This window comes from Amblyomma mixtum, chromosome 8, assembly GCF_055824585.1.
Source record: "Amblyomma mixtum isolate Tamu chromosome 8, ASM5582458v1, whole genome shotgun sequence".
NCBI lineage: Eukaryota > Metazoa > Arthropoda > Arachnida > Ixodida > Ixodidae > Amblyomma > Amblyomma mixtum.
Window position 1 is genome coordinate 87,609,178 of NC_143019.1, and position 27,541 is coordinate 87,636,718.

General features: G+C 45.5%; 1 pseudogene; it reads right to left on the bottom strand.

The window, feature by feature from the left end:
• Window positions 1-27,541, bottom strand: LOC149333389 (uncharacterized; annotated as a pseudogene).

Consider the following 27,541-nt stretch of genomic DNA (forward strand, 5'->3'; position numbering starts at 1 on the left):
TCAGATATTGTCCAACACAGCTACTGAGTTGTCCTCTAGGACACTTATATTCTTGGGTCCGTCAGTGACGTCTGCGAAAGTGAAACAGTGGTAAAGTGACAGGCAGGCCTAATACAACCCTTAAACACAAAGCTTCACGATGTTACCAGCCTGTGCGACCTGATAAGGCGGCGAATAATATAAACGGAGTCGAACAGTGCAAGAAGGCAACTATCAATTAAGACAAAAACTATGGCAAGTACCACTGAGACCAATTTTAAAGGAAACATTAAGAGTTCGTGTCAAGTAAGTCCTCGAGCCGCACATGTGGCGATGTCCAGCGGAAGATTTTCGTTGTGCGAGGCAAGTATTTGCGCCGTGATTTGACGGCGCTGCCTTGGCTATCAGCCGAGATATGGATGATCATTTTATTACGATCGTAGGAAAAACGGTCAGCTATCAGAGTCAGCTTAGTACACGTACTTTTTTGAAGTTACAAACGTTGCTGTTTTCATTAGGACATTTTGAAGTGTTTGTTGTTCACAAATAATTCTTTCACAACCCATCACTGAAGCACACATGCATATCCTAATGTTTGTATTTGATGTATCGTAGAGATCACCGCCCCAGTGTTAACGTTCCATGCAGTCAGTGTAATCTGTCGTACGAATCTTACACCAAAGACTAGTGCAGACTACAAGTGCCTAAGCATCCATCGGAGATAAACATAGTTCAGGTTAACTTTTTGGTATTTTCTTTCCTGTAGTGTGGTCGTTTCATCTTTCGAGAGTTCTTTTTATTTTGTCTTTTCCGCGCGGTACTTTCTTCTGACATTTATATTTATGCACTGTTCAATAAGATGCCCACTTACTATGCAACGCCTATGAGCCGGGAGAGTAATGTATTAAAAACAAAAACAAAATATTATCAACATTGAACCCAATATAACCTCTATCGATCTCTTCTCATAATTTGAACTTGCAATTAAGGATGCCCAGCTGATTCAAAACTTTACAAGACTCCCGTCTTGCTATAACCATAACATATCTTTTGACATCACAATACCGGGACTGACAAACTGAGGTTATCGTCCGAAAGGGTTATCGGCAATAGCATGCGTAAAGTGCTTTTACCTTTATTATAAACGGTGCCGGAATTCTTCTTTCCCGCTGCCCTCTAGCCGTTTTTCGCAATAAAATATTCCAGGGGAAAAAGCTAACGTTTTAACCACTTAAAAAAGCCGAACTATCTCCATTTTCTTTTAAGGTACAGACAGAATGCTGATCGCGCGGGGTGAGAGGAGAATGTGGTTCTAAAGACCAGTACGAGCACCAATTCTGGACGCCGCCAGCCCAAATGCATTCCGCATGTGGCTCCGCTTCTTAGCGTTGGCTGTCGTTACCAGTTACCTTGGATTTACGGAGCAGTGAATCTGCACATAAACAGGACCCTAACCCGCTTCTGGAAGCTTCCCAATTCATCCCCGCAATACATCGGGCCCCAAAACACATACCGGGTGTTTTTTTTTAGAAGGTCCAAAATTTTTAAAGAAAGGTAAATTCCTTTAGATTAATTTTAACCCTGGGGCTATACTGAGGGCTACGGCGGACACCAGGTAAGAGGCTAACTACTTTAATTAGTTCGCTGATTAACTGAATACGTTAATTAACTTTTATAATTTTTATTTTAGGGGATATGTTGTATTAGCAGAATTGGAGATCGTCTTCCAAATAGTCCAGCCAAGAAAAAATATTTTCATGAAAAAATTTTTGCGCGCGTAACGAAGCGAGAAAAAGTCACCCCGGTAGGCAGCTTCACACTGTAACACAGCGTCTGTGAGCGCCTGTGACGTAGCTCGCTCCGCCCTGCACTTTGTGTCAATGCGTTTTTGTTCCAGCGCGGCATTCCGTAAGGCCGCGGAGCGAAGCGAGATAAGCAGTGATAGCGCAGGCAGCCAGTCCGGGACGCGTGACGCAAAGAGCAGGGCGGAGTGAATACGTCAGAGGCGCTCCCGCCGCTGCGTAACGGTGTGAAGATGCCTACCAGGGTTACTTTTTCGCGCCTCGTAACGTGCGTGAAAAATTTTTAATTGAAATTGTTTTTTCTCGGTTGGACTGTTTAGAGGACGATCTCCAGTTCTGCGAATACAACATATCCACTAAAACAAAAATTAGAAAAGTTAATTAACATATTTAGTTAATCAGCGAACTAATTAAAGCAGTTTTCCTCTTGCCTGGCGCCCGCCGTAGCCTCCAGTGTAGCCCCAGTGCTAAAATAAATCTAAAGCAATTTTCCTTTTTTTAAAAATTTTGGACCTTCTAAAAAAAAAACACCCGGTATAAAGTTAAATATATAGCAAACGAGCTTTTATCAGCACTTTTTCCATTTCCCCTCCACACTGCCTTCACTTCCTTCCCGTAAGCCCCATACTGAGTTCCCGCCTTCTGAAATCCTTCTCCTCCCCTGTGTGAGCTGACGCTAAATATCTCTTTAGGGAAACGTAACCTTAGTGAGTTTTAAGCAGCAGTTTTAGTGGGTTGTTCTTGGCGCACATCCCATAGGCGTCGTCGTCGACAGTGTTTCTAGCCTGCCACGATACCGGCTGAATTCACGTCTCCCTGCTACCATGCCGTCATCGCGAATATGCAGTCGTCCGAGCGCTATAAGTGCTGCCCATGTGATCAGCATAAGTCATCCATGAAGTCCTGTATCCTGACGGCACCGCTAGCACGCAGCCATCGGAAAGTGCTCGATGTTGAAGGATCATGTAGCCACTCGATGCTTCTGATTCCTTGTACTAGTAACGACCGCATCAAAATTAGTCACTATCATGAATGAAGAATATGCTGTAGCAACGGGCTAAGAGGGTTCTCGTAGGGTGGAACGGACTTCAGGATGACCCCAAATAGTTAGGACCGCAAAAGCAGGCAACAGCCGCGTTGGTCAAACGTATTATTGATAAAATCACAATCTCCCAGTTACTTTATTCTGTCTAGCTTATTTACCTCATTTGCTCATTTACCTGCGACGACAAATCCTTCAGAGGCTTGTCGAAACGATGGTAAGCACCCTGAGGCGTCCGCCTCCCTTGTTCACGTTGTTCAAAAAGAGAGGTTAAAACAGGCACACGATTTAGTGCAGTCATTCCTTTATTGCTAATCACGTGACCGCTTCAAGTTCTTCTAAATTACTTTTTATTATTAACAGATCTGGGACGCTGACGCCGCGGAATTAACGCTTTTCGCTTGCGCTACGCTAATTGTTCCTACTTTAAGCAGCTAATTGCGTGCCTACCTGCTGATATAAGTGGACACTCTCCTTAGCGCTTCTGTTGTGTTTTCGGCCGTTTTTTCGCAAGCTCGGCTCCGTAATTAGTGTACTTTTGACTCTCGTGCAAGGCAGCGGCCATCAAGGACTTCCGCAGAACTTTATGCGGGGGAGGGAGCGATCGTGCAGACGCAGGATCGTGCCCAGGCTGACGCAGCCCCTTTTCGATGGAGGCTAAAAGCAAAAATTACTGAAGGCAATTTGGAAATTCTAAACTGTGCTTGGCGAAAGCCTTGTGATCAACCCACTGCCGCTTCCGCGAACCGCTTGGCGCGGAATCACTGGGCCGCTTCGGAGCCATGCGTCCCAGTCACTCTACTGCAACAAGACGTCTGAAGAAGGAGCGCCGGTGTAGCTGCCACCGCCGACGCGCGCACGCTCGTTCTACCACTACTGTTTGAGGTCATGGTTGCTATGCACAGCTGCGCCCCCCCCCCCCCCCCGGCGCGCCGGTTGCTAAGGAGGGGAGGAGGTTGTGCGCAGGAGAGGCCACAGTTGACACAATTCCAGCGCACGGACGGACACCGCCAGCATGAGCCATTAAAGGCTTTCGCCTTAAAAACACCCGCGTGTAGTTGTATGTTCGTGCGCGTTAAAAAGATACACTTCGTCTAAACAAGCCTACAGTCCTTCACTAAAGAGTCTCTCATAGCCCACATATAGCTATTAGGAAGTCGAATTCCACATACCAAACCATATTATACAATGGCAAGAAAGGGCTAGAGTGAACGAGGATTTCTTTTAACAAAACAGATAACCATAACGTTGCAAATGCTCGAAGCAAGAAGATAGAAGAGTGCTTTCGTTCGCCAAGCGGAAACATAGAGAAATTGATTACCGACCATGTTCAGGTAGTCAATTTAAAATTCGCACTTACCTTCTTCGGCATCCTCAACCGCTTCAGCGAACACAATAGAGGCTGACGGCAGCCCGGAGCCTGTGGGGGAACGTACGATCAATAAGTTATTTACTTCAGAAATTACCTCAGTGTGAATGTCTTGCTTTAATCATACATGTTCACGGCACGAATCGGCCCCTGTAAATAAGTTCTTACTAATATTACATGATTTTAAGAAAGCCTTTTTGTATTTCTTACGAAGATGACCTAAACTTGCTCCTGCAATCGTGTTCGTGTTGTACACAAATAACGTGCAATCAAAAGTGTTTTCAGCGAGAATTCTTAAATGTGTACGAGCCTAATAACGGTCAACAAGCAGCTCTTTCCTAATCGTGCAATAGAAGCTTGTACCGACAAACAACAGCAGCAACTATATGGAATTTCACTTGAAGACGCCGACTCCTACACACACCTGAAGTAATAGACCATGAAAGGCACTTAGTCCTTGATATGAAGTTAGCGGCAGAAAAGCCTTTATTTCAACACCGATAACGATGTTTCGCTAATCAGGCGCAGGTGTTATGTGCTCTAGAGCTCACAGGCACACACAACTTCAGTTCTTGAGAACCCGTGGCCACAGAGATCATATATGCCCCTAATCACGTGTTTACATGAACCGCACCCCCTTTACCACGAGTACTGTGTGTTCCGTATATCACATGATTCTTTTGACCATAAAGTCACAATTATTTGGCTCCTCTGACCGTATATTGCAAAACTTTTTGAACTTTTTATGACCATGTGACAAGAAAGACCATGCGGCTCCTGCAACCTGTGGTCACAAGGACAACGTGACGCTGAGCACAAGGACCTTGGCACCGTCGACCACATGATACTTAGACCAACGTGGTCAGATCATATGGTCATGAACTCACCCATGTTAACGCGCCAGCTCGCGGCCTACTACTGCGATGCTATTTAAACAGAGAGGCATTTGCGACGTAATACTACTGTTGAGAACACTTGATCTTCGGTACAACCTAAAAACTGCAAGAGGCGCTTAAAAAGTCTAAAGCCCTCTATAGACTGAGCGAATTTAACACTAAGAATACAATTTTATTTTTCCACAGAGTTCCTCGAACGTAATCGCATAACATTGCTTCACAAGTATTACGACTGCGGAAGAGAAGAAAATATCGTTATCTATAGAACTAGCGTGTCGGGTAGTGAAGTTTCACTGGGACACGAAGATGCATTCCGGGAGTGTGATTCTATATAGTAGGTTACCAAACATGTCGAGGCCATTGAACATGCTTCCCAGCATTTCACCTGTCGTCGCTGATTATTATTTATCTTGTGCTGCTCAAGGGGGAAAACGGAGAATTTTTACCAAGCTTTCAACCGACGCCCTTAAACAACACTGTTTGATAGAGACATCGAGACGAAGTGATCTCCACTCTTTGTCGGCCGACACCGCACTTCAATGATGTGCCTTAAGAAAGGGGAACTGACGTTTTTTGAAGACGCTCTACACATCGATGTCCTCGAGAGCCAGGAGTCCGCTGCCGTTTACCTCTGGAGCTGCATTGAAGACATTGGCGAGCAAAGTGCATCAGATAACTTTCCACTGCATCAGAATTTGATGATGAAGATATTATGGCGCAAGCGTAGCTTTGTGACAAAGCGCCAGGTCACAAGGCATTCACGTCTACACAAGGTTGGCTCAAAGACCCATTTTGAAGGCATTACACCCCAGATAAGCGAAAACCAAGTGAGTAGGAAACTTGTACGCATTGTATCGCCGGTGGGTTCCCGTGGCATTTGGTATCGAACCCCGGGCCTCCTGCCTGCGGCATGGAGCTTCAAATCACTAGGCCACCAATGCGATATCATCTGTGTTTAATTAATACGCGGAGGAAAGCGAATTTTATTTGCCGAGCGTTTGGTCATTGACTTTATTTCGAAACTGTGCTTGAACTTGTGCTTTCTGTATTCATTTTTTTATTCGAACACCGGCGGATAATACCCATACAATGCACCTTTTAAGCGAAAAAAAAACATCTTTAGGTCAAATTCTCGCCAACACAGTCGCATTCGTAAGCTTACAAATCTTCATCAGGTGCTTAGATCCCCGCATTTGAGGAACCTAACGATTGTTTAACAGTCAAGTTTTTTTTCATCAATTCTGAAAATTAAAAGTTTGAACAGGCTTCAGTACGATTACTCCTGTCCTGACAACGACCTTTTTCTGGCGGTCAAAGAGGATAACACTTTTCTTAGAAACCTCTTTATTATTAGCAGAAATAACACCGAAAATTGATCGAAAATTTTTCCGTAGTTCCAGATATTAACTTCCTAAAAGCCTTGCACGACAGTTACCTCTCATATCTTCGATTTTTGTTCAAACGGCTGTTAAACTGAACACTTACGCCATTATTCACCCTCTGCCTACGAAATTATAGGTTGCAAATTTCTGAAAGGAGTGCATCTGTACCACCAGAAATATTTCCAACAATCACGTGGTACATGGGCTGTTCAAAAATAATTTAAAATTGGGAAAAGTGTTTCTAATCTGTAATTCAGCCAAAATAATACAGGCAGTTGTTACCGCTCCATTTCGTTTTGCTAGCACACTACCAAAATTTTCATTGCAAATCAGACATCAGTAATATAACGTCCAAGGCGAGTCGTACACTGCAATACGCTCCCCGGAATTTTCCACTTGCACCGTCACCTCTGGAACTCTTATTGTTCACTAGATACAGTCGTCCTCATCTCGAATACGGAATATCATTTCGGGGGCCAAGCATGTAACCGTCATAGAGTCCTTAGAGGCAATATAGGATCGCTCACACTGGTTTATTACCGCGAAAGCAGTTACACTGTCGCCACTTCAAATTTGCCTTCCAGAAACATTATCACTAGCCACCTCTCGGCCGCACTCCCTGGCTATAGCGATCTTCCCGCCCGCCCACCGTCAATCATACCCATACCCATACCGATGCCACCATGCCCACGCCCACCTTCACCCTACAGAAAAGGCATCCGTCCACATCTACCCTTCGGAAGCGTCATGCACCACCAAACCACCCACCCTCAACCTTCACAAGGCCTTCATCCACTAGAAGCCTCCTTTGCAGCGGAAAAAGGGGCAGCGACAGAATCCAAATAGAAAGACGCAGTTGCAAAGCAAGCTTCCCCAGAAGCATCACCACCAGCCTACCCACACACTCACCGCCGCCTTTCACCCACCTTCACACTTCATATATATTATGTCGCGTGTGTAAAGCCGCAGCTTAGAGTAAAGCATTCGCAAGAGTGAACTCATCAAGCTTATATTTAAGTGCAAATCCAGCTGCTTTCGCAGAATTGTCGCACGAGGTAGCCAAGAACGACCTGGGGCAACTTGACTCCGGACACCAACCAAGACCGAAGACCAGGGACCACAGCGGCACCCGCCAAGGCCACCGGGGAAGAAGCAGATCGAGCTCCTTCCCACCATTACCGGGGACCGGAGGCGCCAGCTCGGGTCCTGACAGAGAGAGCAGCTCGAGCAGAGGAAGAGGCTCAAGCAAGGACAGAGACGCGGGCAAAAAGGTGAGCTGGCCAGATAAGGCCTCTTCTTGGGAAACCGCTCGGGAGAAGGAACTGGTAGAGCAGCTCGCTAAGAGAGACAGAGAGCTAGACACCATAAAGAAGGAGATGGCGGAGCTGAGGAAACTCATTAACGCTAACACAAAACAGCCGAAGGTGGTCGAAAAACCACCTTTGCAACAATCACAAAACGCGAGTCAGGCGCCCCCGCGTGACACATATGAAGGGGGAGACATTCAAACCACAATGGACACAGACACCAGAGTCCCCTTGAGAAGACCTCTACCCAGAGAGGGAAACACAAACGACAGTACTCCCAAAAAGGCGGCAGAAAGTCCTAACGAGGACGCATCGGCTAAAACCCACATCAAGGTTAGGTCAGACATGAACACACTATTGAAGCGGGTTGACACTCAAGACGCTAGAATTGTTGCCCTTACCGCTAGGGTAGACAAAATAGCCGAACGTGCTGACAATCTGACGGCGGAATTCGTCATGTTCAGGGAACGAACAATGTGTTGCTTCCAGCAAATTCTGGAACAACTAGCAAACATAGAAGCCAGGCTTCCCCCTGTTGCCGGCAACACCCTCCCCTCGCTGCAACCGCAGCAGCAGCCTCTATAGGGCATCATGGCCCCTCGCCAACAAATTAGAATCTGGCAGTGGAACTGCAGAGGCTTCCAGTCCAAAAGATGGAACCTGCAGGCATACATTCAAAAAAAACATAACCACACCGGACGTAATCACGCTGCAGGAGGCAAGCGGCATGGTCAAATTAAATGGCTACGCCGCGTACACCCCGCTAGAAGTGCAAAAAGACCACAAACCCAAGTCGTTCACGGCCACGCTAGTACAAAGAAATCTAACGGCAACGCAACACGCACTCGAAAACACAAGCGAGGACTACGTGATGTTAGAAATAATCCCAAACAGAAAAGGGGACTACAGTCTCTTTATTCTCAATATATACAACTCACCGAAAAACCGGGGCACAGGGCTGGTGGACCTATTACGTAAAGCCATTAGACTATCTTATAAGAAGGGATTAGTAATCACGGGGGACTTCAACGCCCCGCATCCGGCATGGGGATATCGGACGGCCTCCCCTAAGGGAAACAAACTATGGACAGAAATCCAAAACTTAAGGCTCACGCTACTAAACAACCCGCAAGACCCCACGAGGATAGGCAATAGCGTCAGCGTAGACACGTCCCCAGACTTGACGCTAGGCAAAGACCTCGAGGGTGAAAGATGGTCAAACACAGGACACACCTTGGGTAGCGATCACTACATCATAGAGATTGAAACACAAACCAGGCCGATGAAGGGGAAGCTGCGCGAAACGAAGCTGACAGACTGGGACACCCTCCGAAAAGTCCGGGACAGAACCGCTCCGAGGGAGATATCGGATCTAAATCAATGGGTTGAGACACTCAAAAGAGACGTAAACAGTCACACTAGACAGACCCCAACCACCGAACATGACATCACAGACTCGAGGCTGGCCCACATGTGGGAAGCCCACGAGAGCCTCTTGAAGAGGTGGAAAAACCAGAAACACAATAGAAGGCTAAAGAAGAGAATATCGACACTCGAAAAACAGATAGAAGACTACACAAACGAGCTTCAGCGTCAACACTGGGGACAAATTTGCGATGAAATGAATGGAAAGCTAGGGTGCAAGAACACGTGGCATCTTCTTCGCCACTTACTAGACCCAGGACAAACAAAGTCGGCGGCACAAGGGCAGCTTAAACGATTGATTCACAAATACCAGGGAACAGCCGCGGACCTAATAGAGGAACTGAAGAGCAGGTACCTTAACACAGACAAAGGGGGTTCATCTCCAGCTTACCAAGGAGCAGAGAACACACAGCTAGATGAGGACATCTCGACAGCGGAGGTATGGAGAGCAATGAGTCAACTAAGAACCACGTCGGCAGCGGGGGCAGATGGGGTAACCAACAAAATGCTAAGGAACCTAGATCTAGTCTCTGTCACGGCAGTCACAGATTACCTAAATGAGATATGGAAACGAGGTAGTCTACCTTCACAATGGAAACATGCCAAAGTAATCTTTATTCCAAAACCCGGGAAGAAACTTGAAGTGGGCAACCTCAGGCCGATATCGCTAACGTCCTGCCTGGGGAAGCTGATGGAACATGTCATATTAAACAGACTCCAGGAATACGCAGAGGAAAGGGAGGTATTTCCTGAAACGATGCTAGGCTTCAGGAGCAAGTTGTCCATGCAGGACGTCATGCTCCAGCTCAAAGCAGACATCATAGACCCGCCGAACAAAGGGGGCGACAAAACTATACTGGGCCTAGACCTACATAAAGCCTTCGATAACGTCAAACACGAGGTCATACTAACTAATCTGGCGGAGATTGCCCCTGGAAAGCGGACCTACGATTACGTAAGGGACTTTCTAACCGGCAGAACCGCAGAAATAAATGTAGGAGACATCCAGTCAGAAACTATTAAGCTGGGAGACAAGGGAACTCCGCAGGGCTCAGTGCTCTCTCCTTTCTTATTCAACCTGGCGTTGAAGAACCTACCGCCGCTATTGAAGACTGTCGAGGGTATAAACCATACGCTATATGCGGATGACAGAACAATATGGACGCATACAGGAAACGATGGGGAAATAGAACAAAATCTCCAACACGCGATCGATATTGTCCAGGATTACGCGGAATGGGCAGGACTAAAATGCTCGCCAAGCAAATCCGAACTTCTGGTGATCCGGGGGGCTAGGAAACGCGATACCAACGCAGGAGACATTCACGTACTGGTAAATGAGACTCCGGTAGCCAGAGTTGACAAAATCAGGGTCCTAGGACTTATAATACAGGGCAATAGAAAGAACACAGAGACAATAAACAGGCTTAAGTCCACAATTAACATGACAACCAGGCTCATAAGGCGAATAGCTAACAAAAGACGGGGAGTCAAAGAGAAAGATCTCTGCCGAATGGTTCAGGCTTTCGTGATAAGCAGAATAGTTTACGCCGTTCCCTACCTCAAGCTAGGGCTGGCGGAACAGAACAAAATAGATGGGATCATAAGGCAGGCATATAAAGCAGCAATGGGGCTGCCCCACTGCACTCCTACGGAAAGACTTCTTAAACTGCGGATCTACAACACCACCACGGAACTATGCGAGGCACATATATTTGCGCAATTAAGGAGGCTTGCGGCCTCACCCCCGGGGAGAAAGATCTTGAGCAACCTAGGATTACATGATAGAATTCCGGAAAGAAACGCGCAGGCAAAATTACAGACCAAAGTTAGAAAATTACTCACTATTAAACCACTTCCAAAAAACATGCACCCTGCTATTCACGAAGGCAGGAGGAGAGCCAGAGCAAAGGCCCTTGAAGCCAAGCTCGAAGGCTCAGAATACACAACCTATGTAGACGCGGCAGAATACGAAGGAGGCGACTCCTTTGTTGTCGTGGCCGTGAACGACTCGGGTGAAACATTAACGGCCGGTTCGGTCAAAACAAAAAACTCAGGGACAGCGGAGGAGGCGGCTATCGCCATGGCAATGGCCAGCAGCAAAGCAGTCACCATAATTAGCGACTCCAAAATGGCTATCAACAATTTTGCGCGGGGTATTATCTCCCAGGAGGCAGAACGAATCCTAAGAGATGAAGACTGGGACCAAAGAGAGGTGGAACTAATATGGGTGCCGGCACACTCGGGGAACAGGGGAAACGAGTTGGCTCACAGTATAGCTCGAGGTTATGTCAGCCGAGCAGTGAGCCGGGTTGAGTCCCCAAATTTCACGAGAGATGCATTCATATCATTTCACGAATACACCAATCAGTTTAAACTGGAAAGGAGGATCTATCCGCCACCAGACAAAAAGCTCGACAAAAGCCAGGAGGTAACGTGGCGTCGGCTCCAGACGCGAGCCTTCTTTAGCCCGTCGAGACTAGCACACATGTATCCAACACAATACAACGCTACTTGCAAACAATGCGGCGAGATAGCCGGATATGACCACATTTTATGGAGCTGCAAAAAGGCGCCGCCACCGGCGGACCTACTACCAGTCCCTTCTCTAGAGCGGTGGGAGGCTATACTGGCCAGCTCAGACCCGTTGACGCAAGTCCGGGCCACTGAGTGGGCTCACAAGGTCGCCAAGAGCCATGGGCTCGAAGCCACCTAGTATAATGCCCACTAGAGCTCAGTACTGACAATAAACGTTTTCCAATCCAAATCGTCTGTATCTCCTCTTCATATACACCACTGCCCATCTTTATTGCAAGGCTGCACGTGGCTTTCAGCAACAAGTTATTTTATTTTGAGTTTGCGTACATCAAATTTTTAGCATGTCACAAATAATTTTATGATCAATCTTATAAAATTTCACTGCTACATCTTGGGAACTTTGTTTTTTAATATACAGGGCGTTCCACCTATGATTTGGCACAATTTTTAAAAATAGGCCTTGTTACCTAAAAGGCGCCTTTTTTTGGCATAGCATTGTCAGTTGTGTAGTACTTCAGAATACAACTAAGATGAGGTAACTACTGGCACGCTGGTTAACTAACATTGAGCTGTCAACTTTTTAACTTTTACTGCTAGGCTCCTTAATTACTGAGAGCCGCCGCGGTGGCCCAGTGGTTATGGTGCTCGGCTGCTGACCCGAAAGACGCGGGTTCGATCCCGGTCGCGGCGGCTAGAATTTCTTTGGAGGAGAAATTCTAGAGGCCCGTGTACTGTACGATGTCAGTGCACGTTAAAGAACCCCAGGCGGTCGAAATTTCCGGAGCCCTCCACTACGGCGTCTCTCATAGCGTTAGTCGCTTTAGGACGTTAAACCCCATAAACCAAAACCAAACTTAATTACTGAGAGGCATGTAGCCCAACGTAAGTAACATCCATATGAGTTTTTAGAATCTCAAAAGCGCGGTTACCCTCGGCGCTGTGGCCCGGCAAATTTTGGCTACACCGTGCCAAAATACATGCACTTTCGGGAAGTTTGCAGGCAAAGCAACCTGTCCAGCGCATGTAACTCGTCGAAATAGCCAAAATTTGTTTGTTCACAGCGCCGAGAGGAACTACGCATTCTAAATTCTAAAAACTGATATGAGTATTGCTTACGGTGGGCTACACGCCTGTCAGTAATTAAGGAGCCAAACAGGAGTAGTTAAAAAGTTAATTATTTAATATTATTTAGCCATTCTGCTAGTTACCACGTCTTAGCTGTATTCTGATGTGCTCCGCCACTTATAATGCTATGCCGAAAAAAGCGCTCTTCGTATTCAGAAAGCCTATTTTTAAAAATTGAAAGCCTTAGCTGAAACGCCCTTTATATGTTTGCTCTGTACCACGTAAAAGGCCCCAGCGTTAAGAAAATGGCAGAACAATAATTAAACATTCATTGCATTTCTATTAGTGTGCTGCAGGTCGAGACATTCTTAGATTTTTTTTCCCGCGAAGCATAAATTTCGGCTTTGAATTTCTGCACTGCAGCGTTCCTTGCCGTAACAGAAACATGAACAAAATGTCATACAATAAATTTTAAAATCGCAGATCTGAAAAACATAAATGTATTGACCTGCGATATGATTTTAGGGGTGTAGCAAAACAAACGAGGTCAAAACAGACAAAACAGTTGTGAAGACACCTGCTTCGCAAGATCAGTATCTAGGCAGAAAACCTTAAAAGAGACACCAGTTGCAGTGACTCAGTGGTTAAAGCGCTAGTCTACCGAGCCTGGGTACTCGGGTTCAAACCCGACCGCGGGGGCCGCGTTTTGATGGAGGCAGAACGCAAAAAGGATTGGCAGTGGCTTAGCTAGGCTATGCCAGGATATACGTAGCGTGAGGTGAGTCGCCGTCCATTCTGCCGCCTCAACTATGGTTGCGGCGCACGCGAGCTCTCCTTTTCAAGCCTCCGGCATGTTATCAGGCATGCGACACAGCTGGCGAAGCGAGCGGAGACTAGCGCAACGACGAGGCAAGCAGTGTGACGTCATACCAAACTGTGGCGGCGGCTCCGTGGCGAAGCACGTGGTGTGACGTCATGCCAGATGGCGCGGCGAGCGCGTGTCGCCCGACAGTTGCGGCGGTTGCTAGGCAACGGCTCAAGGTCGGTCTCTGTGCCTCCTCGGAACACCGCCACAATCGCAAGTTCGTGGCCAATGTAACTTTCGCTATAAAAGGCGCCCGTGTGTTGACACGTGGCAGCGTTGGTGGCTCGGCTTGAGCCAGTCGGTAGGCCCGTGAAATTTCCTTTTCATCCTTCTCTCAGTCGCAACAACAACAACCTCAGTGCACGTTAAAGATCCGCAGGTGGCCGAAGCTATACTGGAGACCTCCACTACGGCACCTCTTTCTCTCTCTCTTATTTTACTCCCTTCTTCCTGTCTTCCCTTACGGAGTGGTTCAGGCGTCCGCCGAGATATGTAAGACAGATACTGCGCCATTTTCTTTCCTCGGAAAACCAATTTAGGCACCCATTGTTCGAGCGCTTCCCGGCAATGCACGGCCTCCATGTTTCACGAAACTTCTCCTTCGGCTTCAGCAACGAAACTTCGGGACAACGTAAGAAACGAAGCATACAAGCAGCTACAAAAATTGTTAAAAAATAAAATTAGTGTCCATTTTTCGGATTTCAATGCCGCGTCCCACCTTTAAACAGCAACCGTGCGTTGCATGTCTGTAATCATTCTCAAATGCTAAGAATCTTTCACTGTCCTGTATATTTTGTATAGTTACCACAGCACAACCAGTGCTACTAACAAACGGTCTTTCATGCAGCTCGCGGTATTATCGACTGGCAGAAAAATACCTAGCCTCTGCGCTCTTTTAAATATTATATCACAGCTTATCTTTATTTGAAGCTGTCGGCGTGCATTTTATATCTTTGTTATCGCCCTCAGATCGTTCACATTCCGCACTGCAACGCTAACACCTATTCGCCGTCATTTCTTTCAGAAATAGCTAAGGATTGCCGAAATTTCCCGCACTATTAACACGGATAACCGGCACTGCTAACTGTAACACTTTTTTTAAACAATAATCTACAATTGATTTTTTTTTTGCAATTTATGGTACGGTCTCTTCATTACTTATTTTTTTGTTCATCGTCTCTTTCCTTTCTTGAACTGCCTATGTGGCAGATTGCGAAGAATTACTTTTTCTATATCTCAACTTCTATGCATTTCCTTTTGAATTAGAGGAGTGCCCTTTTATTATCAACGGCTCAACCCGTGGAAAATGAGGCCCGGCCTAAACACTTTTTGTGTATTTTCGCCTCGTTAATACGGAAAATTGCTGCTCGGACAAAGGACTGGACAAAAATTCCCAAAATCTATAGCAGGCGCTGAAGGTAAGTATTCGATGTTCACGCATGGATACCGTTCTCTCAGTTTTGACAGTTGTCATGAAACCATCATTTTCAGAGTTGTTATGTCTTAAATTCTATAACAGCGAGCCAGGACACTTACTTTCTGTAGTCGATGTCGTCGTCATTTCGGGTGCTGTTGGAAATAGCCAATGTGTAAATCAATGGAAGCAGAGTATCCCCAGTGGTTTTGCAAAAACGAACACAACGTGAGAAGCTATACTCAGAAGCCATCCTGATGAATAATGCAAAGGGTGATATAAAAGCAATGCGACTACGCAGACACCACAAGCGTACAATGTTAGGAAGTAATTACGCTACTAAATACTGAACAGCGTAATGTCGCTGTTAGGGAACATCAGATAAAGTGGAATGACGGGAATCTTAGATCTCAAGAGAAATGGCTGACCTGCACCAGCTATGTGCAAAGCACTTTGATCACATGATATATGTGCGCATACGCGCACAATAAATTTATCACAACGATTTTTTGTTACCATTATCTTGCTGTGGGAACACGCAAGACTGCTCAGCTACAGTATAACTTGGTGCTGGGCTAGTTGGTCATTCATTCTTTGAATATTGGATGTAGCGTTATTAGGGAGATCACAAAGGGATGGCGACAGAGAACGCTAACATGTTGACAGAGTGAACGCTAACACGTCAGAGCATGTCAGAGTGTGTCAGCTAAATGTCAAAGTGAAATCCTCTAGCATTACCGCTTCTTATATAGTCCTCGGTAGAACACACAAATACTTCCAGAGAGAAAGCTAAAAACGTTGTCTACGAGAGCGGCAGTACCACAGTTCGTGGTAGATGGGGATGATCAGGAAGACATGGAGTAAGAAAGCTGTTATTGAACGGGTTTTGTGGCTTTTTCTCAGACTCTCGAGGTCGACCGACGTTTGTAAATAGTTTATCACTCTATTAATCCTGAATTTGTCCGATGCGGACTGTTATATATTTCCTACAAACCATGAAACAGAAAATTTTGCTCAAAGAAGCAAAAAAGCCAGCAGCTACGGTTATCGACGTAAATTAATTTTGCCCGAATCACTCAAGCATCCTACGTGTACGAACAGATCGTTACATTGATACTGGTCAGGTAATCGTGTTTAAAACGGAATGTGCTGGTTTTCTGTCCTCTTTGCGAAGTTGTGGGGGCTGATTATTTTACGCGAAGAAAGAATATTGTGCATGATTATCAGCAATCTGGTTGCATGGACACAGAAGGCATGTTCGAAGCAACTTTAGAATGGACACCCAATTTAGGTTTTAGATTCTCACTGGTGCGCAGAACATTACACACCATAAATCATGACGCGGCATTCTCATGTGCGTCGAAAAAAACTAATTACGTTCATTCTCTCAAGATACTTCGATTACAGTTTCAAACCTGCAGGTTGGCTATGACGTCATAGCTGACCTCATGTTACATGGGGCATGAAAAAACAGCGATAATATAGCCCCTTTTTCCTTAGTTGTCATTGAAAATTAGAACTAGAATGGTGGAGCAAGGAATAAATCGCTGTTTTGCTGCGCCTCATGTAAGCTAAATCAGGTTTGAGGAAATAGCCACCACTCGGTTGTCGTCAGTTAAACCGTTAGAACTTTGGCGACAAGTTATGGAGTATTCACTGGGGCGCAGTCAAATTTCACGTGTTGATACACGGGTACGATTATCTCAGACATTTCTTAGAAGAAAACATGGTGCTTGAATACGGAACGCATACTTTTTCAAGTGACGCTGATGTTAAATTTTGGTTTCCTTGTACTGAGAATACAGCGTTTAAGTCATTTCTACAGTAGTGGGAACTGATTTCACTGAGATTTATGCGCATAGAGTCGGCCACACAGCAAATAAGGCTCAGATATTGGTGCCTCATCACCGCTTATCTGGCTTCAATATCAGAAGTCAATTCGAAGCTTCACTTGTGATCTAATAAGTAACGAGATCGAAAAATTGTATTGCGGCTATATAGTGAACACTGGGATGAAAGGGCTCCTGTAAAGGAGTGTACTTTGCTGAAAAACGATGGTTTTATGAGCGAGAAAAAGTGAAAATGTAAATACAGACACATTTGCCAGAAGCGGTTTGCATGACCTAACTGCGACGATGCCAGTAGTGCGCCGCCAATCTCTGAGGCTAAGCTGCATCATCGTTCACATTCAAGCGATTATCGCGGACTCCTTTTCATTTTGTTTTTGATTCCTCTTAAGCGAGTTCGAGCAGGGGATTGTCAAATCTCTAAGGTGGATATTATCAAGAAAAAATATGGAATTTGAAGCTGAACCAACATCACCGTAGTCACCCAGACATAATGAAAGAATGTGAATTAAGCGTGAAAATTAGATGCAGTGCTGCTCAAACAGGCGCAACATTTTCGGACACGCATTTTTAAAATTAAAGAATTGTAAGATACTGCTATTGAAACAGTGAAGGTAGTGATTCATTCTTCTGATATGTAGCAAAATCCTTCTTTTAAAGTGTTTCCATCGATTGCATCGAAGAGTTAAAACTGCCATAGTAAATCAAGGTTGAATGCTTTGGACGTTAGCAAAAACGTTAATAAAGAAAAATCCAAGACTGCCATTGGGTGATCTGCGGATATATTGATTGTTATAGTGAAACCTTACATTATGTGAGACAATTGCGTTCATAAATGGTGTCCCGCTCAAAACCACTTCTGTCCAGAATTGTCGCATGTGGTCCCTAGTAAAGTTCACAGGTTCTCTTTCCTTGCACAAGAGGTGCCCCGTCAGAGACGGTTTATCTAACTTGAAGACTGAAGCTTGATCTCTGCACCAGGGGTGCCCCGTCAGAGACGCTCTCGTGATGAGTTGAGACGCAGGGGTAAGGCGAATACTTGAAGTTTTATATACAGATATTTACAGCGTATAGAAGTTCAGGCACTAGAGACATATTAAACAGCAAAGAGATACACAACAACAAAAAGGTGGAACTAGCTAACACTAGGGGAGGCCCCTACTCGGCATAGCCGAAGATGCATAGCACCTGACCTTAGCCCAGAACCCCGCTTCCGGCTCCGGGACCCGGTTTTAAAGCCCTAAAGGCCCGGCCCACATTTAGTAACTTCCAATCATGTTACACTGCTCACATGATCGGTTTACCGAGAGCATGACCAGCCCTCCAGCTTCCGTCGGGCAAAACGCCCTTTCCATTGCAAAATAAAAGTAAAAACAAACACAAATACACATTCGTGCCAGCACGTGCGCGAATCGGTACCGCGGGGCGTGGGGGACGCCCGTATTTCCCGGCGCATTCGCGAGCGGCCGCGTTCCGAGAAAGGAGACGCTTCGCTTTGAGCGCCCCCAGCCGCGTTCCGATGACCCCGCGTACACTACCGATCCCTTACATCCCTCTTAACGCGATGCTCCTCCCATAGTTCCCATCGTAGCGGAACGAACATTACGCTAAAATGTTTTCCTTGGCGCGAAATTCTTCGGGGCTGAAGTGCACGAAACAAACATAAATGGTTACAAACTTGGAGCGACGACGATCTTGTAGACAACGAAGGCGACGAAGGCGACCACCACCAGGACAAACGTCGCGAGGCCCGCGACGGTCATGAACACCTGCGCGTGCTCCCGGGCCTCGGACTGCTGGGCCGTCAAGCCGGCCGTTCTGCGCGCAGAGGAAGCGGCCGAGGATAAGGAATGACTGCGACCCTCCGCTACCGCTCAGTTATTAAGGCGAAAGCCTTTAATGGCTCATACTGTCGTCCGTTAACAAAGCGTGTCACACGCGTTTAACTCGGGAACTAAAAAAGATAGAAGAAAAGCAATGGTTGCTTCAGATAGAGGAGGAAAAAAATGAACCTACAAGCCAAGTTTGGTTACTGTAGAATAATTAATTAATTATAGGCAAAAATGTCGGAATTGCGTCGAAATAGCGAGGACGTCGATATAGCCACGAGAACGTTGTGACGTCACATCCACCGGAAGTCATCACGGCATCGTGGAAATTGTCACAGAATGGTCGGAGAAATGTCGGATTTGTGTCAAATTAGATAGGAAAATGTGTAATTAAGCGTAATTAACACTTTAGATTCCCGAAAGATGTATAATTTTGGTATCAATATAGCCACGGGAACGGTGTGAGGTCACATCTACCGGAAGTCGTTGCGGCATAGTGTCCTCGGCTTACGCCTCTCAACACTTTCGTTGCCAAAGTATCCTCGCTATTTTTGTTGAACTGCTGAGCAATTGATTTTAGGTGAACACTTTTTGGAAGAGTGCTTCAACCATGTGTTTTGTGAGACCGACGACAAAGGATAAGATAGCAGCACTGGCAGCCATTTTTCTATCTAGACGAACTGCAAAAGAGGCCGATGACTTGGAAGATGTCAGAGCACACTAAATTACCCCAAGTGGTCGAAATATATCGGCAGCTTTCAACTACAGCGCCGTTTTCTTCAGTCTTTCAATCCGTCTTCCAAACCTTTACCCGGGTACGAAACCGGTAGGAGGAGGCCGCGTTTCGATGTAGGCGAAACACGGAAGGTGCCCGAGTGCTGGCCGGTGTATATGCAGGTTACAGATCCCCGGGAGATCGAAATTATTCCGGGGCCCTCTATTAGAACACCCCTTAATCCCTTTCTTCTTTCACTCTCTCCTTATGCCTTCCCTTACGACGCGGTTGAAGTGTCCACCAACACTGAGAAATGTATTGCGTCGCTCCTTTCCTCATAAAACAATTTTGATTTGAACACAGAACACTTTCAATTTTGAACAATTTTGAACACAGAACACTTTCAGGCAGAATGTTTTACTACCGCCATTGACAATTAGTGGTGTTAGTGCAACATCTGAGGCCAAATATTTCTGCGTAGGGTTGTATAATGACAGTGATTTTTGGGGAAAGCAAATGGCGCTGTAACTGTTAAGGCGAAAGCCTTTAATGCCTCATTGTTGTCGACAGCAGGTTGTCAGTACAAGGTTGCCAGCAGAGGTGACACGCTCTTTCTAGTCAGACCAGAAAAAAATCTTTGCGCACGACGGGATTCGAACCACCATCCTTCCGCTCCGCAGCCGAGCGTGCTATGGCTACGCTACTCCCTGCCAACGCATATGTAGTTCTCCTTGTCTAGGACGCTAGAGAGTGTTTGCAGAAAGGCGTCGAATCAGACGGACGCCTCCCAAACGCAAAGGATTTCGCCTCACCGCACTTTAGGTCAACAAGGGGCCCCCCTGACTTTCTTTTTTTTTTTCACTTCATGGCGGACACCTCAACCACGCCGTCAAGGAAGGCAGGATAGTGGGTGTGAAAGAGAGAAAGACGTGCCGTCGTGGAGGGCTTTAAAATAATTTCGACCACTGCCGATATAGGAGGTTTCACCATCCCAATGCGGCACATGTGAAATGAATACTCTATGAAGAGAGGGCTACGGACTAATTTACACCACCTGGGGTATTTCTGCCCACAATCCGGTCGCACAATGCACGGGTGTGTTTCATTTCTAAACGGTCTTTGGCGAGTGTTGATCGGTCGAACACCATAGGCACAAGGCAAACGTGGTCTATGCAGCGTATATTACAACAATCGTATAATACAACGGCGTGCACTACAACAATCACAACAACAAGCGGGCAATCCATAGGTCGCAAACCCAGGTTGCTTCTTTGCGAACAAAGGTGAACCTAGTATATGCGTTGCCGTACGACTGTGCGCGATAAGCAGGCTTGATGTTAGAAAAGGAAGATAGAAAAATTTGAAACAAGCATTAATATATAAAAAAAATAAAAGTTAAACTGTATTTTAGGCGAAACTCAAGATCTGCCGTAAGGATATTACGCTATATGATTAATGCGTCAGTGCCCACATATGCATAATTGGTAATTCTCTACTTAACGTTGATGGATCTCTGGGAAGTTCTCATCCCGCTCATGGACAAGTGGTGCAGCGTTTAAGCAATGCTCCACTGCTCTGCGATAGCAGGTACTGCCGCCCGTAGGGTTTGTGCGACCCATGGTTGCTCTTTACGAGCAACCACTCGCGGTAAATCATTAGTTTAACTGGCGCCTTCCACAGTGCGCAGTTTGCCAACAATGTGATGGGCAGGTAGCGATGAAGCCATAAGGTTACGTGACCTAGGCGGCCCACCTGCCTAATAGGCTGCTTGTCCGAGAATGTTTCTTTCGCGGTCAACGAAGCCAACGACGCAGACGACGGGGCATTTTCTGCGACACGAGCCTCTTAAGCTGTCGCGTTAAAAACAATGCTTTCGAGATAAAAACACGCAAGTAGTCTTAAGTGCCTTTCGTAATACTTTGTTTTCTCCGACATTACATGGTCTTTTAATTTCTTATACTAGAAAATTTGCAATTTTTTGCCCATTCAAAAAGCTTCCAGCACATGCGTGAGGTATTCTTTAAACTCTTTCTAAGGCACTTCGTATCAAGAGGCGCCAAATAATTGCAAGTTGCGATCCTAGCGACGGTACACTTATGATCTTTTGTATATTTTTGGGACAAATAAACCGTTATTTTACCAGAAATGATACCTTAATTGTAAATGACAGTATAAATGTCACACTCGCTTGTCACTGGCACTTATGCTATTATCACTTGTGTTACCTGGGGACACGGTTTCTTGCTGTTACATTCATTGAGATTATACTTTTCAGGACTCTGTCGCTTGCTTTCCAATTGTTGGTATGCTTTCAGGACATTCTAGGGTGTTTTCTGCTGTTAATAGTACTACAGTTGCTATAAAAGTGACATTTTCCTTTAACCGTGCTCTTTGGCATTGTTGTTCTTGCTTTATGGTATACTCTTGTACAACAAACCTCTCCATCCGGTCATCGTCTGTAAAGGTCCTCTGTTCTATGCGCCGCATGTGCCGCCGACTTTGGGAAGTTTGAGCTGTTGACCTTTCTGTGCGTCTCGCTGTGTTTCGGTCTGGCGCGGAACCACGCGAGCAGAACACCAAAGGCGGGGTCCAGGCACTAATACGCGCTATGCGCCTCCACTGCCCTTCCGTTCTTGTCTCTTACACACACACACTCACACATACGCAAACATATAAATATACGAGGGGGTACCCAAAAGAAACCGGACTTATTTTTTTTAAACCGATTTATTCACATTTTAAGTACAGGGCTTTAATCTCCCTCAAAGTACTCTCCACTTCCACTAATACACTTGTCTAATCTTTCATTCCACTTTTCAAAACATTTTTTAAATTCATCTTTTGGGATGCTTGACAGCGCCTCCGTCGTTTTTTTCTTTACCTCTGCAACATCAGCAAAACGCTTTCCTTTCATGTGTTTTTTTCATTCTGGGGAACAAAAAAAAATCACAGGGGGCAAGGTCCGGTGAGTATGGGGGGTGAGGAACAGGGGTCATACCATTTTTGGTTAAATATTGTCGTACAGACAAGGCTGAGTGAGCAGGGGCATTGTCATGGTGGAGAAACCAGTCACCCGACTGCCACAAATCAGGCCGCTTCCGCCGCACACTGTTGCGCAATATTTTCAAAACTTCCAAGTAGAACGCCTGGTTAACTGTCTGACCCTGCGGAACAAACTCTGAATGCACGACTCCTCTCACGTCGAAAAAATAAATGAGCATTGTTTTGAGGTTTGATTTCACCTGACGAGCTTTCTTGGGGCGAGGCGAACTGGGAGTTTTCCACTGGCTTGATTGTTGCTTTGATTCAGGATCGTAAGCAAAGCACCAAGTTTCGTCACCTGTGATAATTTTTGAAAAAAAGTTTGGATCATTTCGGGACTCTTCTTTCAAAGCACAACATGCTTCCACACGACCTTGTTTTTGTTCAGGAGTCAGCAGTCGTGGCACGAATTTGGCAGCCACCTTTTTCATTCCCAAATCTTCTGTCAAAATTCGCTGCACTGAACTCCAAGTCACTCCCGACAGCTCCACAATTTCTTCAATCGTGCGTCGTCGATCTTCGTTGATGATTGCACGAATTTTTTCAACATTTTCTTGTGTTCTGGCCGTGGAAGGACGACCAGAACGAGGTTGATCATCAATTGACATTTCACCATTTTTGAAACGGGAAAACCACTCAAACACTTGACTTTTCCCCATAGAATCATCCTTGTACGCTGTTTTTAACATTTCAAAAGTTTCTGTTCCATTTTTTCCGAGCAGAAAGCAGAATTTCACCGCCGCACGCTGTTCACAAAAAACAGCCATTGAAAAAAACGACGCTCACAGAAAACAGTTATCACTGTGCACGCAGACGACACTACTACGTCTGACCTTCAGCGGTACCACTCGGCTGGCTGACTCTCGAATGTTCACTCTCTGCGCTCCTAGCGGCAAAACACGGTACTACGAAAGCGCTGCCCACCAAAAAATTAGTCCGGTTTCTTTTGGGTACCCCCTCGTATATCACGACGTTTGTAGATTAGAACAATTTCATGGCGTTTCGGCCGCGGGACCGGCCTTCGTTGGGGAATATATATATATATATATATATATATATATATATATATATACCTGATGTCCCAGGTAAACGTATATAAGCTTTTAAAAAAAGGGTCCTGGCCCCGTGAAACCAGCTGAGAATTGCTCAGAGGCGCGTGGTCTAGTCTGCGGCATTTTCCCCTTTTCAGTGTTAATTGGGTAAGCCTAATTAGCCTACTTTTTAATTAATGACTTGAGGAACAAAGTGTCCATGTAAAGGTTGTAGATCGTCTCGAAAACCCCTAGCAGCGCTCTTTCCATCTTGTCCCGATTTACGTAGCTTTACGTGCCTTGAAAGAAACCTATCACGTGACGAGCTGGTGACTCGCAGTTTGCCTCGATGTGCGCACAAAACCTCAAGGGAGAGAGAACTTCAGTCAGTCAGTGTTTATTTAGACAACTCAATGGCACATTTGCCTAGGGCGCAGACTAAAAGGCAAATAGATGCCTGACAAAGAGTCCACGCCCTTCTTGCTCCCATTCGAGAGCACAAGACATTCAGCGCATAAAATTAAACACAAAACGAGATGGGAATACAGAAAGGATTAGTTAACAGTGAACTGCAGTGATTCCATCTGGAACATTTATGTACAGTTGGAGAAATACTATGAGAGACAACAGAATAAAAACGAAAAAAAACGAAAAGAGTGGTTATGCCTGGAGTGACAACAGATACATGGTGATGCAATTTTTGAAAGCTTTCAATGATTTTCTTTCTTCAATAATGTTTACAGCAGGATGGTGATCGTTTAAAAAACTGGAATTCTGTAGCTAAGTTTCTGGGCGCCGTAGTTCGTACGTATTTTTTCCTTACTATAACTTATGTGCCGTATGTTGTAGCTGTGTGCTTTCGTAAGATACTTATGACAAAAGGCGGCAGGATCAGAATGCATTTGTAGGTAAGTGGCTAACGCTATCTTTTTGTTTAAAACATTCCACAGTGTAAGCAATTGGTGTTTCCTAAACAATGGGGCAGTGTGGCTAAGGTATGGTGCATTATCCATTAGTCGCAGAAATTTCTTTTGTAATAAGTATATGTTTTCTATGCTTGTTTTAGGTGATGTGCCCCAAACAAGAAAGACAATAGTGGAAACGCGAATGTACCAGTGTGTAGTATAGTAGTTTCTTTAGCCACATAAGCAAAAGGTCCTTTAATTTATACATGATACCAATGGACCTAGAGATACCTGTGCGAACTTTTTCAATGTGAGGTGACCAGTCGAGATGTTCGTGAAATATGACGCCAAGAAATTTATGAAATATTGCACGTTCGATAGATTCATCACGAAATTGAATTAGTATTTCTTGTTTAATGCACTTGTTACGTGCGCGGAATATAATGTACTTAGTTTTTTTAGTGTTTAACTGTAGTTCGTTAGTGCGGAGCCATGTGGATAACTTTTGCAGCCATATATTGGCTTCTACTAGGAGGGCTTCCAGATCTTGTCCGCAGAAGAACACATTGGTATCGTCAGCATACAGTACTATTTCTGGTGTAGAGGGCAAGTTAATTACATCATTTATATACACAAGAAGTAACAGCGGCCCAAGGATTGATCCTTGCGGAACTCCATAATGTATCAGACCTAAGCTGGACTTTCCATTCGGAATGTTCGTGTACTGTTGACGATTTGAGCGGTAATTCTTTATTAATGTGAGAGCGGTTCCTCTAATGCCATATTTATATAACTTGTACAACAAAATCGGGTGCTTGATAGAATCGAATGCCTTTTTAAAGTCAAGGAAAACACCTATTGTATGTATTTTCTGCTCAAAATTGTCTATTATCTTATCCTTAATTCTTATTAGCGCCATTTCAGTAGATTTCTCTTTCTGAAATCCATATTGCTGTTCGGCGATTATATTGTTTCGCTTGCAGAAGTTTAGTAGTCTGATGTTTATAACCTGTTCAACTACTTTCGAGAGGACTGGTAGTACCGAAATTGGTCTATAGTTATTTATATCATTTCTATCGCCTCCCTTGTGTATGACGGAGACTTTTGCAATTTTCAATTTGTCTGGAAATATTCCGCTACTCAAAATCAGGTTGCATATATGCGTAAGTGGCTGACTAATCATGTGACTAACAGATTTTATAGGTTGAAATTTAATATCATCAGCACCACATGCACTGCTACTTTTTAAGTTTTTGATTAATGTGCAGATTTCTAATTCTGTAGTTGGAAACATGGACACTGAGCTTTCGATGTTGGATGTGAGATACGATGTAAAATTACTGTTACTCTCCCGAGATTTACTTGAAGCCCCTGATATAAGAAAATGCTCATTAAGTTTGTCAGCAAGCGACGCCCCTGTGTAAGGCACACCGTTTATAACGAGCTCAGAGGTGCCGTCTCGTTCATTTTTGGACATTAGCTTGTTTACGGTGTTCCATACCTGTTTAGGGTTGTTGCAGATATCAGTAAACTTATGTTCGTAATAACTGGTCCTGACTTTTTTAATATCAGAGCTTAACTTGTTACGAATTCGTTTATACTCAATCAAACTGTCTATATTTTTCGTTCTGATAAAAGAGGCAAATAGTCTGTCACGATTTCTAATTCTTTTCAGAAGTTGAGCATTTATCCATGGTTTTGTGGCTTTTTTACACTCTTTGAATTGCACTGTAGGGAAGGCTTGATTATAGAGCTCGGTAACTGTTTTAATAAAGACGTCATATGCTGTAACGGGGTCAGACTTCAGAAAACCTCAGAAAAACAAAACAAATTTTGTGCTCTGATACGTGTCTTGGGACGTTGATGTGACACCTTTGTCACGCGGAAGATCTTTGTTTAAAGCGTGAGTTATTGTTTAAGGCCGGTAAAAAAGACTACATTACGTAAACGGTAGCTCTGTTCAAGCGTTCCTGTCAGCTGTTTTTCAAAGCGATCTACAACTTTTCTTTCCCACTTTGCTTCTCAAGTCAATAATTAAGAAGCTACCTAATTACCATTAACTAATTTGCAGCTTTGAAGAACGAAAAATACTACAGAATAGGTCACGCGACTCCAAACAACCCTAAATTTGTGTGTATGTGTGCGTGCGTGTGTGTGTGTGCGTGCGCGCGTGTGTGTGTGCGTGCGCGCGCGTGTGTGTGTGCGTGCGCGCGCGTGTGTGTGCGTGCGCGCGCGTGTGTGTGCGTGCGCGTGTGTGTGTGCGTGTGCGCGTGTGTGTGTGCGCGTGTGTGTGTGTGCGCGCGTGTATGTGTGCGCGCGTGTGTGGATGTGCGCGCGTGTGTGGATGTGCGCGCGTGTGTAGGTGTGCGCGCGTGTGTGGGTATGCGCGCGTGCGTGTGCGTGCGCGTGTGTGTGTGGGTGTGCGCGCGTGTGTGTGTGTGTGTGCGCGTGTGTGGATGTGCGCGCGTGTGTGGATGTGCGCGCGTATGTGGGTGTGCGTGCGTGTGTGGGTGTGCGCGCGCGTGTGAGTGTGCGCGCGCGTGTGGATGTCCGCGCGTGTGTGTGCGTTGGCGCGCGTGTGTATGGGTGTGCGCGCGTGTGAGTGGGTGTGCGAGCGTGTGTGTGTGGGTGAGCGTGTGTGTGCGCGTGTGTGTGTGCGCGCGCGTGTGTGGGTGTGCGCGCGTGTGCGTGGGTGGGTGGGTGCGTGCGTGCGTGTGTGTGCGTGTGTGTGTGAGAGAGAGCGCGCAGAAAATAAAATATACTTCTGTACGAAATAACCATACTTCTCGACTCCAGGGATCATTGAGGAGAACATTGAAATGAAATAGATATATAACAAGCTGTGCTTGACATATGGCAAGCAATTTTCGCCTTTCAGAGCAGCAGTTTCGTACCCTGAGCGGCTGGCGGACTTCCTCTGGACCATCATGGAGTCCGGCGGCTTCTTGTTCTTCCCCAGGGCCCCGTCCTTGTCTCCACCAGCGTCCTCCTCCTCTTCCTCTTCGTCTTCTTTGTGCTCCTCAGCCTTTTTGTCCTCATCCTTGTCCTCCTCCTCCTCCTTACTCTCTTCCTCCTCTTCCTTCGACAT